Source organism: Protopterus annectens, chromosome 11.part0 (genome assembly GCF_019279795.1).
Source record: "Protopterus annectens isolate FY-2018-M chromosome 11.part0, PAN1.0, whole genome shotgun sequence".
NCBI classification, from domain to species: domain Eukaryota; kingdom Metazoa; phylum Chordata; order Ceratodontiformes; family Protopteridae; genus Protopterus; species Protopterus annectens.
Window position 1 is genome coordinate 1259853458 of NC_056745.1, and position 19784 is coordinate 1259873241.

A 19784-nucleotide genomic window follows, 5' to 3' on the forward strand; every position below is an offset into this window, starting at 1 on the left:
ATTTCACAACTGTTCTTTGCTCCACGGTCTTGAGATTAATAACAGAAACTATTCCCACAGTATTATTTGCAAGGTTTGTATATAAATATTTCAGTGAAAATCAAAGGTTTAAAGCTTACAAAGTTTATCTCAGTTGGTGGTTTTGCACTCTCACACTCCCTGTTCTAATCCCTACCCATTTTGTTGCTGTCACCATGGTTGCCTATGTCATGGGTTGGTAGGGCACTGTCAAGGGCAGAATGCTCAGGGTGAATGAGTACAGTCAGAGACTAGATTGCACATCAATTTCCATGAGATAAAAGCAGTCCTTCTCATCCAAGAAGTCTTCCAGGACTCTCTACCTCAAGGTACAATAGCTGTTCACACTGCCAACATTACAATGATTTTGTATATCAACACATGACAGGGAGATCACTCTCCCCCCACCTTTGTGCAGTAGCAGTGAGGATATGAAAATCTCTATATAACCACTTTCTGACTCCAAGCCACATCCCTGGAGAAGCCAGTTCTCTAGCACACAGTCTCAGTTATTCCTTTCTTTTGCTACTCGAATAGTCTGTTAGTCCATCAGTATCACAGAGGTTTTCCACTGCTGGAGGAAGCCTTGCTGCAACCATTTTTTCCTCCCTGATCAATGCAAAAATGCAACAACTTCACTTTCCTGCCCCCCCCCCACCATATCCAGGGAATGCCCCAGGGATACATATATCCAAAAAATGGCCCCATTGCTGCTCTGTGCTTGCCTCATAGTTCCACTGAAACTGTGGTTAATTCAGAAAGCCAAGAAACAAAAGTCCGAGTGATTCTCATAGCCTCAGTTTGGCCTGGATGTAGCCAGTTTCCCCTTGCTCAGGCCTCATCTGAGTTACATCTCATCCTTTGATAGTTCAGGACCCCTACTGACCCACCTCTCTGGCATGTTCTGTATTATTTGCCTGCGAAATGTTTTGTATTTCACCTGGGCTGAGCCTGAAACTGGTTATTATTGATCAGTGCACTAACCTGATAAAGAAATATAAATAATTAAATAAATAAAGTCAGTTCTATCTGGATCTGCATAAAGAAACAAGACTTATCTGGATCTGCACTCCCTGCTTCAAGCTATTTGTTTTCATAAGTCCTAGTCATGGCCACAGTTTCTGCCTTCCATTCTAGGGTAGCGCAGATGCTTACATTTGCACAAAAGCCCAGTACAAGGAAAACGTAGAAAAACATATTATCACAGTTTTTGATTTGGGCTTCATCAAATGCCCCAGATCATTATACAGCTCCTATAGCATCAGTCCTGGATTATTCATCTCAAATTTTTGACACAGGCTATTATATAGTATAGTGTTTCCGCCCGGTTTAAGTCTTATCTCCTCATTTTTTTGGCTCACACAGGTTTTGACAATAGAACAATAGATGTGGGTTTTAAACATCTTGTAACTTCTCACTGCATTCAAGCCAGCTTTAGCTGAAAGCTGCAAAATTATCAGTTTTGCATTAGTATTAATGTCAACGTTTATTATCTATTATTATTTTCAGCACTTTGTCTAAAGAAATTCTTTGGTTTTAAATCCAAGTTTTAGAGAGCTGTAATTGGCATTTTCAAGTTGTGCAAAGCATTTTAAAACAGTTTGACTGAATGTTTTAATTAATTGATTCTGATTATTGTAATTGGTGATTTTAATTGTTTAATTGGCGTAGCAGTTTAATATAAATGCACTGCATTGCCAGAACAACATAGTAACTTGATAAAGCCTGGGATTGCCAGGTGAAAGCGCTTGTTTTATTCTGTATTAAAGAAGATTTCGTTTTCTATGCTGTTTCTGGAGTTGGATTTTCACCAGTTTATCTGCTTTTACAAGGAGGTTTCTCAGTGAGATTTGTTAACTTTGGGCATTTTGCTCTACAGCTTCAATTTGTCCTGGAAGCCTTGGTACGCTGACTTCTTGCCAGCACTGTTTCTTAGTTTGTTTTTTGACTTATTGCTTCGTGGTTGCTTTCAGATGGCGGAGGACTCTTTGCGCACTGACTTCCTGGACACACCTCTTATTTTACGTGACGAGCAGGACGATGCTCCGGTCACGAGAAAAGAGTTTAATCAAGTTCTAGCCTTGTTAGCCCAAATTAACAACGCACTCAATGTTTCCAACAGGGCTGGAGTTATTCTTTCACCAAACACTTCGCAGCAAGGCATTAATAACAACAACCAAACTCTTCTACGAGGTCAGGAGCCAAACGACGCCGATTTTGTTGGGCAGCCTACTGCAGTAGACAAACAGAACTGTCGTTTGCAACAAAACAATGCTTGTTCTAATAATGCACAATCATCGGGTTTACAGGACATGGAATTTAACTTTAAGGCATGGACTGAACAACAGCCCTTGCCAAAACAAGGTACTTTTAACAATTGTCATGAGCAACTTGACTTTGATTTTGATAATTTTAACAACAAGCTTTACAGCTACAAAAATATGCAGCTTGAAATCAACTATTTGAATGAATGCATTAGAGTACAATGAGTCCCTAAGGGGCTTCGTTGTTACAAATTTCCTAATGGTGCTAACCTAGGTTCAACTCTGCATTCTCAACTTGTAGACCTGTTTAATAAAACAGGTTTAGAGATGTTACAACTGATGGTACAAGATTACCAAAATAAATCTAATGTTATGTTAAATGAATTAACCACACTTAATGATAGCATTGTCAAACATAAGAACTTCTTGGGTTATAAGAAAAAGTATAATGATGTTTTTGTGGAAATTGACCAACACTGTTTAAAAATTTTAGATAGGAAGGCCAGAAAATTAGAGAGAGACTTTACTGAATATAGAGAGGGTAAGGCCTATCCAATGCCAGATAGACATAAGCAGGCAGCTCCTGATTTACATGGTTCACATATCCCTAACGAAAATGGGAATTTTGTTAGTACACCAAACACGGAGCCAGTCAGAAGGAGTGAGCGTTTAGCCCAAAAAGGTGGTGGAAATCAACCACAGGTTTTTCAATTTCCCCAGGGCAGACCAACGGGGAGAACCAACATATCACATCAACAGAATTGGGGGAGGGCACGCAGGCAGTAACTGATTTTGCAACTTCTACTTTAAATGTAGACGTTGCTGCTGGGTTGAAACCAAACTATCAGGTGTTTACCAGTAATAACTTCAGTATTTTCAACTACACAGAGTCTGCTGTCACTCCTGAATTTTTTGATGTTTTCACAAAAGGGTTACACTTTGTTCCCCCTAGACCATCTTTCTTGCCCAGATTGTTAATTGAACTAAAGTTGTTCATCAGAAATTTGAACTTGGCCATTTTTTTCAAAGATTTAACCCCACCAGACAGTGCCATTAGTAGGCACAGTACATTCAACCCACCCACGCACGCACCCTAGTCTTAAAACATTTGAAGAGTTAGTAGAGAAAACACTTAGGTTAAGTCTTTCTAGAAATACTAATACTTCTCACAATTATTGTAATTCTCAATTATACTTAGTGGTTGATTCACTAAAGAAAGAGAACATCAGGGTTATGAAACCCGATAAGGGAGGCGGGGTGGTTCTCATGTATAATTTGGACTATGAAAATTCCATTCACAACCTTTTACAGGACATTAATACTTATGAGCAAATTTCCAAAAATGAGCTCAATATCGCTTATGCCAACATCAATTACACTTTGCAAGACCATCTGCTTCAAGGGGCAATTAATGAAAAGCTATTTAACTACCTCTTTGTCCCTAAGCCAAAAATTCCAGTTCTCTTCGGAATTCCTAAGGTCCACAAGGGTCTTGAGCCTCTGAAATTTAGACCTATTGTGGCTGGGGCGGGTGGAATTACAGAACCTCTTAGTAAATTTGTGGACCACAACCTAAAACAATTTGTCTCCACACTTTCCTACATTTGTAAGGACTCATGGGAGTTCCTGGCCAGCATTCCCTTGAATGTCTGTACCCCTGACCTTTTAATGGTCACAATAGATGTCATTGAATTATTCCCCAGTATTCCGCACACCACGGGTATTGATTGGTTCAATGAGATCTTAGTTAGTGAATCTGGGTTGAGTAACAACCTAGTTAATCTACTAGTTGAATGTATGGACATCATTTTACACAACAATTTTATCTTTTTTAATGGGGAATTTTTCAGGCAAAGAAAAGGGGTGGCCATGGGTGCACCGTGTGCATCAGCATACGCGAACATCGTATTATACAAATGGGAGAAGTTGTATATCCATTCTTCAAAATGGAAAGACTTTATTGTCTTTTACAAGCATTATTTGGATGACATTTGTTTATTTTGGCAGGGCAGCAGAGAAAGTTTTTTTGAGTTTTTTGAATTCATTAACTCGACTACTGACTTTCTTTCTTTTACCTATGACATCAGTGAGGTGTCTTTGCATTGTCTGGATGTACTCTTAACTAAGGATACAGAAAAAACTGATTTGCAAACACAAATTTACAGGAAAAGCACCTTCTCAAATGCATTTTTGCATTTTGATAGTTTTCATCCTTATTACATCAAGAAAGGCATAGTCAAAGGCCAACTTATAAGAGCATCTAGGATGTGCAGTTCCCCTATTTTGTTTCTTAAGGAGGCAGAATTTTTGAGAACTTTATTTCTTGAAAGAGGCTATCCCATCCAACTGATCCAGAACATGATTTTGGAAATTGAGGCGAAAAGGGACTCTGTATACCCCCCTTTGTTAGGTAAAGGTTTGCCCTTGCCCACATTGCCAGTAGTCAGTTCCTTGAACACACAGAGGAGTTTTGTGTACACATACACTAATGATGCACAACTTATTGAGAACACTATGCGTTCTTTTTGGCCCATACTGTCATCAAAGGAAGACCTTGGCATAGCATTACCTGACAAAATACACATCATAAGGAAGCGGGACATTAACCTTAAAGGCATGTTTGAACAATCATCTTACACCCAGAGCTCCTTCACCACCATTGTTTCATCTAAAAGGGCAGGGTCGTTTAAATGTGGGATGTGTAACCAATGTCCTTACATTTTAAACGACGATCATGTTCATTTACCATCTAGACATATAACTTTAAGGGCTCAAGATCATTACTCCTGCACTTCCTCTGGAGTGGTTTACCTCAGGATTTGTCTCACTTGTCACGGTTTTTATGTAGGTAAAACCGAAAGAATGCTCAAAAAGAGAATCTACGAACATGTTTATGAAATTGCTAAGAACAAAGAGACTAATGCTTTTTTCAAACACTCGCTTACTTGTAGTCATATGAACATAAAGTTTTTTGTTCTAGAACGAGTAACTCAAGACCCCAGAGGTGGTGACTGGGAGACTCGTCTTGCCAATAGAGAACTGACATGGCAGCTTAAGTTAGATGCCACTAAGTTCCCGGGTATGAATGACAGCATTAGTCTTGCTTGTGTCCTTAGGGCAAACAGGGACAAACTATGATATTTTGTTGGAGTTTATCATATCAAATTGATGTGTGTTTCAAATTACTTTTCATACAATACTTATTTCTAGTGCAAACAAAAGTTCATTGACTTATGTCAACTCCTACTAGTTTTTGTTTTAGGGTGTTATGTCAAAGTTGTTAAGCTTGCTTTTTGATTTGTCTTAGTAGTATACTATTTGTGCACCTTATTTTTTGGGGCACAATTACAGCACAACACATCACAAGTTTATTAATATTTGGTTTTGTTATGTTTATTACATTAACACACTGTCCTTGTATTGACCATCAGCTGGTGCACACTGTGGTATAGTGTTTCCGTCCGGTTTAAGTCTTATCTCCTCATTTTTTTTTGGCTCACACAGGTTTTGACAATAGAACAATAGATGTGGGTTTTAAACATCTTGTAACTTCTCACTGCATTCAAGCCAGCTTTAGTTGAAAGCTGCAAAATTATCAGTTTCGCATTAGTATTAATGTCAAGGTTTATTATCTATCATTATTTTCAGCACTTTGTCTAAAGAAATTCTTTGGTTTTAAATCCAAGTTTTAGAGAGCTGTAATTGGCATTTTTAAGTTGTGCAAAGCATTTTAAAACAGTTTGACTGAATGTTTTAATTAATTGATTCTGATTATTGTAATTGGTGATTTTTAATTGTTTAATTGGCGTAGCAGTTTAATATAAATGCACTGCATTGCCAGAACAACATTGTAACTTGATAAAGCCTGGGATTGCCAGGCGAAAGCGCTTGTTTTATTCTGTATTAAAGAAGATTTCGTTTTCTATGCTGTTTCTGGAGTTGGATTTTCACCAGTTTATCTGCTTTTACAAGAAGGTTTCTCAGTGAGATTTGTTAACTTTGGGCATTTTGCTCTACAACTTCAATTTGTCCTGGAAGCCTTGGTACGCTGACTTCTTGCCAGCACTGTTTCTTAGTTTGTTTTTTGACTTATTGCTTCGTGGTTGCTTTCAGATGGCAGAGGACTCTTTGCGCACTGACTTCCTGGACACACCTCTTATTTTACGTGACGAGCAGGATGATGCTCCGGTCACGAGAAAAGAGTTTAATCAAGTTCTAGCCTTGTTAGCCCAAATTAACAACGCACTCAATGTTTCCAACAGGGCTGGAGTTATTCTTTCACCAAACACTTCGCAGCAAGGCATTAATAACAACAACCAAACTCTTCTACGAGGTCAGGAGCCGAACGGCGCCAATTTTGTTGGGCAGCCTACTGCAGTAGACAAACAGAACTGTCGTTTGCAACAAAACAATGCTTGTTCTAATAATGCACAATCATCGGGTTTACAGGACATGGAATTTAACTTTAAGGCATGGACTGAACAACAGCCCTTGCCAAAACAAGGTACTTTTAACAATTGTCATGAGCAACTTGACTTTGATTTTGATAATTTTAACAACAAGCTTTACAGCTACAAAAATATGCAGCTTGAAATCAACTATTTGAATGAATGCATTAGAGTACAACGAGTCCCTAAGGGGCTTCGTTGTTACAAATTTCCTAATGGTGCTAACCTAGGTTCAACTCTGCATTCTCAACTTGTAGACCTGTTTAATAAAACAGGTTTAGAGATGTTACAACTGATGGTACAAGATTACCAAAATAAATCTAATGTTATGTTAAATGAATTAACCACACTTAATGATAGCATTGTCAAACATAAGAACTTCTTGGGTTATAAGAAAAAGTATAATGATGTTTTTGTGGAAATTGACCAACACTGTTTAAAAATTTTAGATAGGAAGGCCAGAAAATTAGAGAGAGACTTGACTGAATATAGAGAGGCTAAGGCCTATCCGATGCCAGGTAGACATAAGCAGGCAGCTCCTGATTTACATGGTTCACATATCCCTAACGAAAATGGGAATTTTGTTAGTACACCAAACACGGAGCCAGTCAGAAGGAGTGAGCGTTTAGCCCAAAAAGGTGGTGGAAATCAACCACAGGTTTTTCAATTTCCCCAGGGCAGACCAACGGGGAGAACCAACATATCACATCAACAGAATTGGGGGAGGGCACGCAGGCAGTAACTGATTTTGCAATTTCTACTTTAAATGTAGACGTTGCTGCTGGGTTGAAACCAAACTATCAGGTGGTTACCAGTAATAACTTCAGTATTTTCAACTACACAGAGTCTGCTGTCACTCCTGAATTTTTTGATGTTTTCACAAAAGGGTTACACTTTGTTCCCCCTAGACCATCTTTCTTGCCCAGATTGTTAATTGAACTAAAGTTGTTCATCAGAAATTTGAACTTGGCCATTTTTTTCAAAGATTTAACCCCACCAGACAGTGCCATTAGCAGGCACAGTACATTCAACCCACCCACGCATCCTAGTCTTAAAACATTTGAAGAGTTAGTAGAGAAAACACTTAGGTTAAGTCTTTCTAGAAATACTAATACTTCTCACAATTATTGTAATTCTCAATTATACTTAGTGGTTGATTCACTAAAGAAAGAGAACATCAGGGTTATGAAACCCGATAAGGGAGGCGGGGTGGTTCTCATGTATAATTTGGACTATGAAAATTCCATTCACAACTTTTTACAGGACATTAATACTTATGAGCAAATTTCCAAAAATGAGCTCAATATCGCTTATGCCAACATCAATTACACTTTGCAAGACCATCTGCTTCAAGGGGCAATTAATGAAAAGCTATTTAACTACCTCTTTGTCCCTAAGCCAAAAATTCCAGTTCTCTTCGGAATTCCTAAGGTCCACAAGGGTCTTGAGCCTCTGAAATTTAGACCTATTGTGGCTGGGGCGGGTGGAATTACAGAACCTCTTAGTAAATTTGTGGACCACAACCTAAAACAATTTGTCTCCACACTTTCCTACATTTGTAAGGACTCATGGGAGTTCCTGGCCAGCATTCCCTTGAATGTCTGTACCCCTGACCTTTTAATGGTCACAATAGATGTCATTGAATTATTCCCCAGTATTCCGCACACCACGGGTATTGATTGGTTCAATGAGATCTTAGTTAGTGAATCTGGGTTGAGTAACAACCTAGTTAATCTACTAGTTGAATGTATGGACATCATTTTATACAACAATTTTATTTTTTTTAATGGGGAATTTTTCAGGCAAAGAAAAGGGGTGGCCATGGGTGCACTGTGTGCATCAGCATACGCGAACATCGTATTATACAAATGGGAGAAGTTGTATATCCATTCTTCAAAATGGAAAGACTTTATTGTCTTTTACAAGCATTATTTGGATGACATTTGTTTATTTTGGCAGGGCAGCAAAGAAAGTTTTTTCGAGTTTTTTGAATTCATTAACTCGACTACTGACTTTCTTTCTTTTACCTATGACATCAGTGAGGTGTCTTTGCACTATCTGGATGTACTCTTAACTAAGGATACAGAAAAAACTGATTTCCAAACACAAATTTACAGGAAAAGCACCTTCTCAAATGCATTTTTGCATTTTGATAGTTTTCATCCTTATTGCATCAAGAAAGGCATAGTCAAAGGCCAACTTATAAGAGCATCTAGGATGTGCAGTTCCCCTATTTTGTTTCTTAAGGAGGCAGAATTTTTGAGAACTTTATTTCTTGAAAGAGGCTATCCCATCCAACTGATCCAGAACATGATTTTGGAAATTGAGGCGAAAAGGGACTCTGTATACCCCCCTTTGTTAGGTAAAGGTTTGCCCTTGCCCACATTGCCAGTAGTCAGTTCCTTGAACACACAGAGGAGTTTTGTGTACACATACACTAATGATGCACAACTTATTGAGAACACTATGCGTTCTTTTTGGCCCATACTGTCATCACAGGAAGACCTTGGCATAGCATTACCTGACAAAATACACTTCATAAGGAAGCGGGACATTAACCTTAAAGGCATGTTTGAACAATCATCTTACACCCAGAGCTCCTTCACCACCATTGTTTCATCTAAAAGGGCAGGGTCGTTTAAATGTGGGATGTGTAACCAATGTCCTTACATTTTAAACGACGATCATGTTCATTTACCATCTAGACATATAACTTTAAGGGCTCAAGATCATTACTCCTGCACTTCCTCTGGAGTGGTTTACCTCGGGATTTGTCTCACTTGTCACGGTTTTTATGTAGGTAAAACCGAAAGAATGCTCAAAAAGAGAATCTACGAACATGTTTATGAAATTGCTAAGAACAAAGAGACTAATGCTTTTTTCAAACACTCGCTTACTTGTAGTCATATGAACATAAAGTTTTTTGTTCTAGAACGAGTAACTCAAGACCCCAGAGGTGGTGACTGGGAGACTCGTCTTGCCAATAGAGAACTGACATGGCAGCTTAACTTAGACGCCACTAAGTTCCCGGGTATGAATGACAGCATTAGTCTTGCTTGTGTCCTTAGGGCAAACAGGGACAAACTATGATATTTTGTTGGAGTTTATCATATCAAATTGATGTGTGTTTCAAATTACTTTTCATACAATACTTATTTCTAGTGCAAACAAAAGTTGATTGACTTATGTCAACTCCTACTAGTTTTTGTTTTAGGGTGTTATGTCAAAGTTGTTAAGTTTGCTTTTTGATTTGTCTTAGTAGTATACTATTTGTACACCTTATTTTTTGGGGCACAATTACAGCACAACACATCACAAGTTTATTAATATTTGGTTTTGTTATGTTTATTACATTAACACACTGTCCTTGTATTGACCATCAGCTGGTGCACACTGTGGTATAGTGTTTCCGCCCGGTTTAAGTCTTATCTCCTCATTTTTTTGGCTCACACAGGTTTTGACAATAGAACAATAGATATGGGTTTTAAACATCTTGTAACTTCTCACTGCATTCAAGCCAGCTTTAGTTGAAAGCTGCAAAATTATCAGTTTCGCATTAGTATTAATGTCAAGGTTTATTATCTATCATTATTTTCAGCACTTTGTCTAAAGAAATTCTTTGGTTTTAAATCCAAGTTTTGGAGAGCTGTAATTGGCATTTTTAAGTTGTGCAAAGCATTTTAAAACAGTTTGACTGAATGTTTTAATTAATTGATTCTGACTATTGTAATTGGTGATTTTTAATTGTTTAATTGGCGTAGCAGTTTAATATAAATGCACTGCATTGCCAGAACAACATTGTAACTTGATAAAGCCTGGGATTGCCAGGCGAAAGCGCTTGTTTTATTCTGTATTAAAGAAGATTTCGTTTTCTATGCTGTTTCTGGAGTTGGATTTTCACCAGTTTATCTGCTTTTACAAGGAGGTTTCTCAGTGAGATTTGTTAACTTTGGGCATTTTGCTCTACAACTTCAATTTGTCCTGGAAGCCTTGGTACGCTGACTTCTTGCCAGCACTGTTTCTTAGTTTGTTTTTTGTCTTATTGCTTCGTGCCTGCTGCATACTACCTACCCAAACAAAATAAATAAAGAACATACATAACACTAACCATACCCTACTTCTAACCCTAAAGTAAAGCACAAATACCCTACTTCTAACCCTACACTAAACCCCACATACACAACTATCTATGCGCTATCCTTAACCCCTCCCTAACCCTAAGGTCTGAGACTATCGCACACTTCCCCTACGAAAATATACACAAACAAAGTAAATAATCCACATACATACATTTAACAAAACCCTACTTCTAACCCTACACTAAATCTAACATACAAAACCTATCTATGCACTTACCTTAACCTGCACCCTAACCCTAAAGTCCGTAACTACCCAACATTTACCTTATACAGCTATTCCACAGATGGGCTAACCATGGTAATTCGACATTTCCGAAATTGCACTTTTGTACGTTCGCTATAAGTCTGTTTGGCCCAATACGTGTTGATGTTTACATATTCGCGTAAATGGACTTTCGCTCAGCTAATATAGACCCTTTTATTGATATGCAGATCAAATTTGAGATTATTGTCCAGTATTACTCCTAAAAGCTTAGTATGGTCATCTGGAGAGATAGAGGTACCATTGTTGGATGTTATGGAGAAGGAAAATGGGGTGTATCTGCTGGTGGGGGTAAAGAGGAGTAGTTTAGTTTTGTTGGGATTTAACAACAAATGGTGATTAGAGAGCCAATTTTCAACTGTGTTAAATGTGTATTGTGTTAAGGTTTGCAGGTCTAAAGGGGAGGAGGCTGTACTGATCAGGGTAGAATCGTCTGCATATTGAATGCATGTTGTATCAGGGATGGCAGTATGAAGACTGTTGATGAAGATAGAAAAGAGCAGAGGACCTAGAATAGAGCCCTGAGGGACACCAAGGGTGAGAGGTAGCAGGGTGGACAGTTTAACCTGACATAATACAGCCTATTGTCTGCCATTCAGAGAGGATAGGAACCACTGAATAGCATGGTTATCTAGGGAGATGGATTTTAAGGAGTGGATGAGTAATTTGTGGATGACCATATCAAAGTAGTTCGACAGGTCTAGAAATAGGGCAGAAGATAGCCTGTTGTTGTTCCTATTTTGGAATATGGTATTTGTAAAAGAAAGGAGGGTGGAGAGGGTGCTGTGATGTGGCCGAAAGTCATGCTGAGAGTTGGCAAGCAGACCGTTCTGAGTGAGATAGTCCATAAGTTGCTTATGAGCGCACTTCTCCATTAACTTGGCAAGTGGTGAGAGAATGGCAATGGGTCTGTGGTTGGACAGTTTTGTTGAACTTCCACCTTTGTGGAATGGGATAACATGGGATATTTTCCAGATTGAGGGGATAGTTCCATCAGTTAGCATTCTATTGATTAGGATAGAGATGGGGAATGCTATGGCGTCGGCAGCCTTTTGCAGGTACTCTGCAGGAAGGAGGTCAGCAGAAAGAGTGGTTGGTTTTAGTTTTTTGATAAGGGATCAGATAAAAGTGGTAGATATAGGTTGAAAGTTAAAGGGGGGATGAGAAGTGGGTATTTTAGTGGTAGAGTTAGAGTGGGTGGGAGTACGTTGGTTAGCTAAGGACTGAATAGTTTCAGTGAAAAACTTATTAAAGGCAGTGGCAACAGTTTCTGGGGATTTATGGGTATAGTTTGTTGGGGTTAGGGTAGTAGATTGTCTTGGATGAAGGAGTCAGTTGATACCTGCCCAAAACTTTTGGGGATTGTCTTGGTGTTTAAATTGGAGGTTCTGGTAGTAGTTCTTTTTTTTTTTCTACTAAAAGAGTTTTTTGTATCATTTCTAAGTTGATATCACACTTGGTCGAGGGGGGCTTTAGTTGTTCGCTATTTAGTCCAGACTATATTTCTAAGTTTGATTTGGTCCAGGCTATATTTCTAAGTTTGATTTTTGTGTTAGTTTCCTTTGTGAGCCATGGAGCAGTATTAGGTGGCAAAGCAGGGGTAAATTTGTGATTTTTCATCCATTGGTCCAAGTTATGTTTGAAGAGGGTTAGGAATGAGCTTTGCTTCACATGAGTAGGAAGCCTGATACAGAGAATGGATACTCTTTGAGACAAATACCTGTCATTATGTGTTTAGCACCTTAGACATCCATTTCACAACACAGGTCATAGTGGAGTTCATGAGAGAACTTGTCCATCTAGAATTAGTTGTGCTGTACTAATTTAACAATAATGTTATACAGCATGTATGCCTAGAACTGGTTCTGTGCATGCCTTTGGTTCCTAGTTGAACTACTGATGATTTCAGACCTTAATGATGAGATCTCTTGCCTTGCAACATGAGACCTCTTGGTTTAGTTCTGACCACTGGTCACTGCCTGTGTGGAATTTTGCATTTTCTTCTTATTTCTTACTTTCTCATTTATTTATTCACAAATACCAAAGACTAAGCGTTCCCAAACAAACTTAGAATCTCACCCAAATATAGATAAATTTGATTCACATAATCCAGTGGTGGTATTATATACTAACTCCAGGATCGCACTACAGTGGGGAAAAGGGCTTATAACATTTACTTATCTTACAGTACTGTACACACTGCCACTACTGCTGAGAGTGCACAAAACATCCACTGTATTACTTTAGATACTTCCTATAAAAATGTAAAGACACATACCCACATGTAGAAAAACTACAACACTACTTTCTACACTACTATCGATATTCCAACAGTTGGTACTTTAAGTTACAGTAATGTGTTTTTATCACAAGCAAGTCACATGTGAAAGGAAACACACATCACATCTATAGCTGAAAGTTTAGTATTTTGAAATGCAGCATTGTAAGCATTCAGTATAATGAGACTTAGTCAAATGAGTTTTCAGTATTTTGAAATTTAGATATTATGGTCTCAGTCAAATGAAATTCAGTATTTTGAGATTTCAGTCATTTGCTTTTAATTCTGATTGGTGAAGGTGTGTATGTATATATATATATATATATATATATATATATATATATATATATATATATAGGTTTTAAACATGTTTTAATGTATGAAGAAGCAGTGTGTTAATACTGTGAAAGTGCTAACATTCATTAAAGGTTTTCTTGGCATGAGACGTCTTTGCCTTCCTGACTTCCTTTGTATTGTTTGCTTCACTGGATGTATTTTTGGGCTTTAATTCATGACATCAGTTTAAGATTTAATAAGAGAGGTTATGTTGAAATTACATTTAAATGCTATCAATCACATTAGTCACCTACTGAATAATTAATCAATTTATGACATCAGCTTAGGCTTTCAGGAAGATTCAATAAGAGAGACTATGTTGCAATTGTGTTTAAATGCTTGTAGAGAGCCTGACTTAAATGAAAATATTTATATCAATCTTTTTTATAGATAGAGCTAATAACATTGATTTATTATTTGAGTAGTATATTATTATTATAAAATTTTTTTTAAGTAAATGATTATGTAATTCATAAATGTATTAAATGTTGGATTCAAGGTGTTCTTTAAGTGTTTCTAGAACTTTTTTAAATTGATGTCATCAATTGATTAATTATTCAACAAGTGACTGATATGATTAGTAGAATGTTTAATTGTACTAAGTGTGACATCCCTCCTCTGGACCAGTGATCAAGAAGTCTCAAGCCTCACCATGGACACCAGTGAGGGATGTTCATTTGGAACAATAATAGATACGCACAGTATTTCCAGATGCAACTCTCTGCACAAAGCACAGTTTCCCTTAACAGCACACAGGGAACGTAGTCTTGGGGCTGGGTTTCCTTCTCTCTCTCTAGGCCCCAAATAAGATTCCCCACTGACACAGCTGTAGACTTAAGTCCTCAGCCGAGTGTTCCAGCCAAGTCATCCACCACCTTCTCTATGAAACCAGTGCTTGGCATCCTTGTTCCAAGTAGCTGACAGACACATACACACACACACACACACACACACACACACACACACACACACACACACACACACACACACACACACACACACACTCACACTCACACACACACGCTCTTTAAGATTTGATTTTCACACATTCAAATATGACTGGAAAAGGCTGGCACAGATTTACCAGCTATACCACCTATGCTCAGACTATAGGGTAGATACTGCCACCAGAACACTCCAAAGCAATCTACTCTAAGGCTTTTGCAAGGGTACTCAATTATACTGAGTAAAATTAATACTAATACAAATGTTAGTGTTTGACCAATGAGCAAGGCTTTCGGGAATGGCCACAGTATCACCAAATAAATATAAGTACTCTGAAAGGTTAAAATATTCTCTAAAGGACCAGCCGCAATGAAAAGATTAAATGTATTTAATAATAAATACTAAAAAGAACATGAAAATACTGAACATCTCTTTACAATAAACACCAGAGTTTCAACCACAGGCAATATTAAAAATAACACAGATGGATAGAGTCACACAGATACAGAAAAAACAATACTTAATTAATCTCACTATATTTTCCTGACTGAGCTAAATAATCACTGTTTCCTAGTTCACTTACTAGAGCAAGACAAGATGAAGTGGATGTGTGGTCCTTCTTTGTCAGGTTTAAAAAAAAAAAGAATGCCCTACTTCTCCTGCCATAGCTGGCCATACTTCAACATCATCACAGCAAGTTTTAAGCTGGTGTCGTCTACTACATTTTTTTAGTGTTGCATTGGAAATGTGCTAGTTCACATAGTGAGATATAATAAAGTAACATATTGTGCATTCTTTATTTATTAATCAAATACTGCATGACTGAACCCCTTTATGAGGTGTTGATTTGTGTGTGTGTGTGTGTGTGTGTGTGTGTGTGTGTGTGTGTGTGTGTGTGTGTGTGTGTATCTATTTATCTAGATATGTCTATATATATCACCTGAGTATGAGTTTATTCACTGCTGACAATATTGCACGTTTATAGTGCATAGCTGCTGTTGCAGAGCACTGTTAATTTTACTACCAAAAATTCATCAACTAGCACTATTTGCCCTATTGAATCCTGTGCTGTTCTCCATCTGATATAATGCAAAATTTACATTTTTTTGTGCATCCCACAAAATCAGTAGCTTCATGACTGAGCCCTGCATATTCCATAAAGTGAGAAAATACAATTCATTTAACATTATCTCTCAAAGCCATATATAGGATAAATGTTTAACTGTAGTATCTCCAGGTATGCAGGTCTAATCACGTGTAAATAATTTAGAACAGTATTAAAAAAGGAGACAGCTGTGCAAAGGAACACAAATAATACAGAAAAGTGGAACTCATGTGACCTCATGTAATATGCCAGTAGCAGTGCACCATAAACAATTTAAAAAATTAAAGTTGTGTTGCAGACTGGTACAGCAAATCACAATGAATCTCCAATGAGCAATGGAACTGATGTAATACAGAGAAGGTTTACAGATCACAAGCGCTTGGAGTTTGTGCATATGCATGTCTGTAGCCCTGAAACAAGTGCTTACAATATAACTCAGGGGCAAGACTCATTGAGTCAAACTGTACAATCAACATTATTTGTGTAGACAAGGGAACAGGCAAGATGTCCTCCTTAAGCATGAAGTCTGCACATTTCCACAGTCAGACATCATCAAAAGACAGTTCTTTCTAAATACTAAACAGTCACAAAGAAGGTGTGAAGGCTTATTATTTAAACTTGAACACCAGTACAGCAATTAGACATACATTGAACTACCTCATTTGAATTACCCCCAAATCATACAGAATAAAAAAATAACAGTAAGGAGACACATTTGTATCACATGCACTAAAGTCAGTCTCAGTAGTGTGAAACTCTAATGTCTGGCACTACTGAATGGCTGTAATCTTCAGTGGTTTACCAGAAAATTACAAATGTTATGAGGGGGATGAAAAAATATGGGGCAATATCAGGGACAGTTGACAGGAATTGAAGACAGTAGACATGCAGTCATTGCCCCCTCACCTACTTAGAGTACCTGTTTTGCAGAACAGCAGCACTATATGAACCAGTTCATTTTTGCAACCTTCCTACCCCCACCCTAATTGTGTATAAAATGAAGCTGCTCTGGCAGCTAAAGGTGTTTGTCCACAGCTACCAACTGATTGCATCTTGAGTGACTTTGGTTGGTAAGCAAAGACATGCCGGTAAGTCTAATAGCTTAATGTAAAGAACTAATGAGGTGCTAATTACTCTCACCACATTTGTTGCATGTCTGATTGCATTAGGTATTTAGAAACAGTACAGTAGACATAAAATCTTTTCTCCCTCACCTGCTTAAAGTATCTGTTTTGGAGAACAACAGCACCATACCAAACTGATTCATTTTTGCAACCTCCCTCCCCCCACCCTGTGTGTGTGTGTGTGTGTGTGTGTGTGTGTGTGTGTGTGTGTGTGTGTGTGTGTGTGTGTGTCTTCTTTCGGCTTTTCCCGGTTAGGGGTCGCTACAGCGGAACCTTGCATAAAATGTAACTGTTTTAGAACAATTAAGCTGGAATGTAATACTTTAGATTATAAGCAATGCATTTTTCAGTGGGCGAGAATAAGCTTGCTCAACACGTATTTGCCCCCCTTTCCAAATCTTGTTCTAGGTTACAAACAAGCCAAAATGAAAACAGCTAGCATGCACCAAGCAGAGTTTTGCACAAAATAGAATTTCCTAGCACATAAACTATTAACTTAATTTAAACTATTAACTTTATTTCAAGTTAGCATCAATCAGTAAAATAACTTGCTGTATAGCCTGATAGTCAGAAAAACATCAAATTACTTACAGCAGTTTCTGGCAGCATGGTAAGACATGCTATATACTGATTAGTCAGTGTCCAGTCCATACTTAAAGTCCTTTAGTCCTTGATGGGCACTTTGAAATAGTCCTGCATTCTGTACCCACTCTCTCTTTGGGAGATCCACAAAACTGAAGATTACTTGCACTCTTGATGTTGGCTACTCTTGTAGGCTGAAGTCCAGATCATTTGCAGGGAGTCCTGGTTAAATGCTCCTGTCTGGCATACTCCATTTTCCCTCACTGAGAATCAATCTATCTTTTTGTATTTGCCAGTTCCAGAGTTGGCAAGATTCAATACCAGTCTTTCGTTCTTTTTCCAGAGTATAGGAAGTTATGTCAATCCTTCAGTGGGGTCCTTTCAGTTTCTGTCTGCTTGATAGCTGTCAGTAAATAGCAGGCAGTTATGATTGAAGCAAGAAGCATACATGAAATCTGAAGTCTGAAGGTCTGTAGAAGTCTGAAGTCTATGATTATAAGTCTGACTGAAAAAAAAAAAAAGACTCAAAATGGCTGAGTTCATTTCCACTACAGTATATATCTTTTCAGGACAGAGAGGATTTTAGAAATTCTTTGCTGAGTTTCTGCATTTGATGAAGTTTGGCCTTTGTCTTAGCTATCTATCTTACCACAGCACATTATCTCTCTGATTAATAACAAATCCATAAAGAAGAGGGAACATAACAAAGAAGCTAAATAGATAGAAGGAGTAAAATAAAGAATAAAAAGTTCAAATATACAGGATATGAAATGGGATGAAGTAAAGGCCAGAGAGATTGAAGCAAAGTTAAGAAAAGCCTTTAACTGGAAAACCCCAGGCTCAGATGCAATACCCAAGTTCTGTCTAAAAGTATTAACATCATAAAGCTTTAGCCACGAGTAAGAACTATTTATATGCACACCCGAACAGACACCAGCATGACTAATAACAGGAAAAACAATGCTCCTACTAAAGACTGAATTTGCAAGCTACCCTAAAAACTATAGACCAATAACTTGCCTTCTGACAATGTATAAACTATACATTGGAAATTATGCTGACAGAGTTTATAGTCATTTAGGAGAAAACTCAATTATGGCAATATAACAAAAGGGTAATAAAAGAAAGTCAATGGAACAAAGGATCATTTGTTGTTAATTAAAGTCATAGTAAACTGTAAGAGAGGGAAGAATCTAAGTATGGCATGGATAGACTACAAAAAAACATTTTACAGTATCCCACATTCATGGATAAAAGAGTGCTTAAAAATGTATAAGATACACCCTACACTAATAAACTACATCACAGTGACCACGAAACAGTGGCAAACCACTTTGCAGTTACATCAAAAGGTTTTTGTGTATGATTCTGGTATATTTTTTTCATGTGCAGTAATGATGCAAAACAAGGGATCAAGGCAGAGAAAGTATACTTCCAACCATGAGGAAAACTCCATTTTCATGGCAGCCCTTAGGACATATGGTAAAAGTCTGTTTGGTAGAAAGGAGCCCAAACAAGCTGAGAGGACAGATGCTTGGAATCAAGGTTGTATTGGACATTAATGCAGCCAGTGGAAGAAAGTGTGCATTAACACAGTGCAAGAGGAGGGCAAATTATATGGCATATGTGCTAGAAGCAAGATGAGGCAGAATTCCATTGCCTGTACCAGTACTGGGGGAGGGGCCTCCAACAGTTATCCCTCTAACACCAGATTTTTTTCAGGGCCAGCAACAGAAAATGAATGACATAATTAATTTACTTAGAATTGTATTTAAACTGGTGTTTTTAATTTATGAACTGTTCTGATGAAGTCCCAAGTTGGTGGGACGAAAGCACTTAACAGTTTACTTACTTTTTGAATAAAATAGTTCAGCTCAAAGGTTTCATGGCAACAGAATGCCAGTCATGGCTATTTGATATCACTCCACATGAAATACAGTGCTGCAAAGTACGGTATCTAACTAGTGTTCATAACACCTTAACTTGCACTTGCGTGAAGAAGTACATCAAAATAATTACCCCATTAGTTGAAAATGTGTTTGTAATGAAACCTCACATGAGTAGTATGCTACGTTGTAAGTATGCCATATCAATATCATGATGACTTACAAATGGGGGTGTGTTTGGAGAGAGGGTATAAACAATACTATAAATGATTAATTCAGAAGGAGAAATCATTTTCTTCTCCAGCTTGTGCTCTTTCATTTTCTGCAAAACGGTTCCTTTATATTGCTGTGTAATGTGTAAATTTCTGAAATTCTGCCTTGTTTTGCAGTGCAGAGT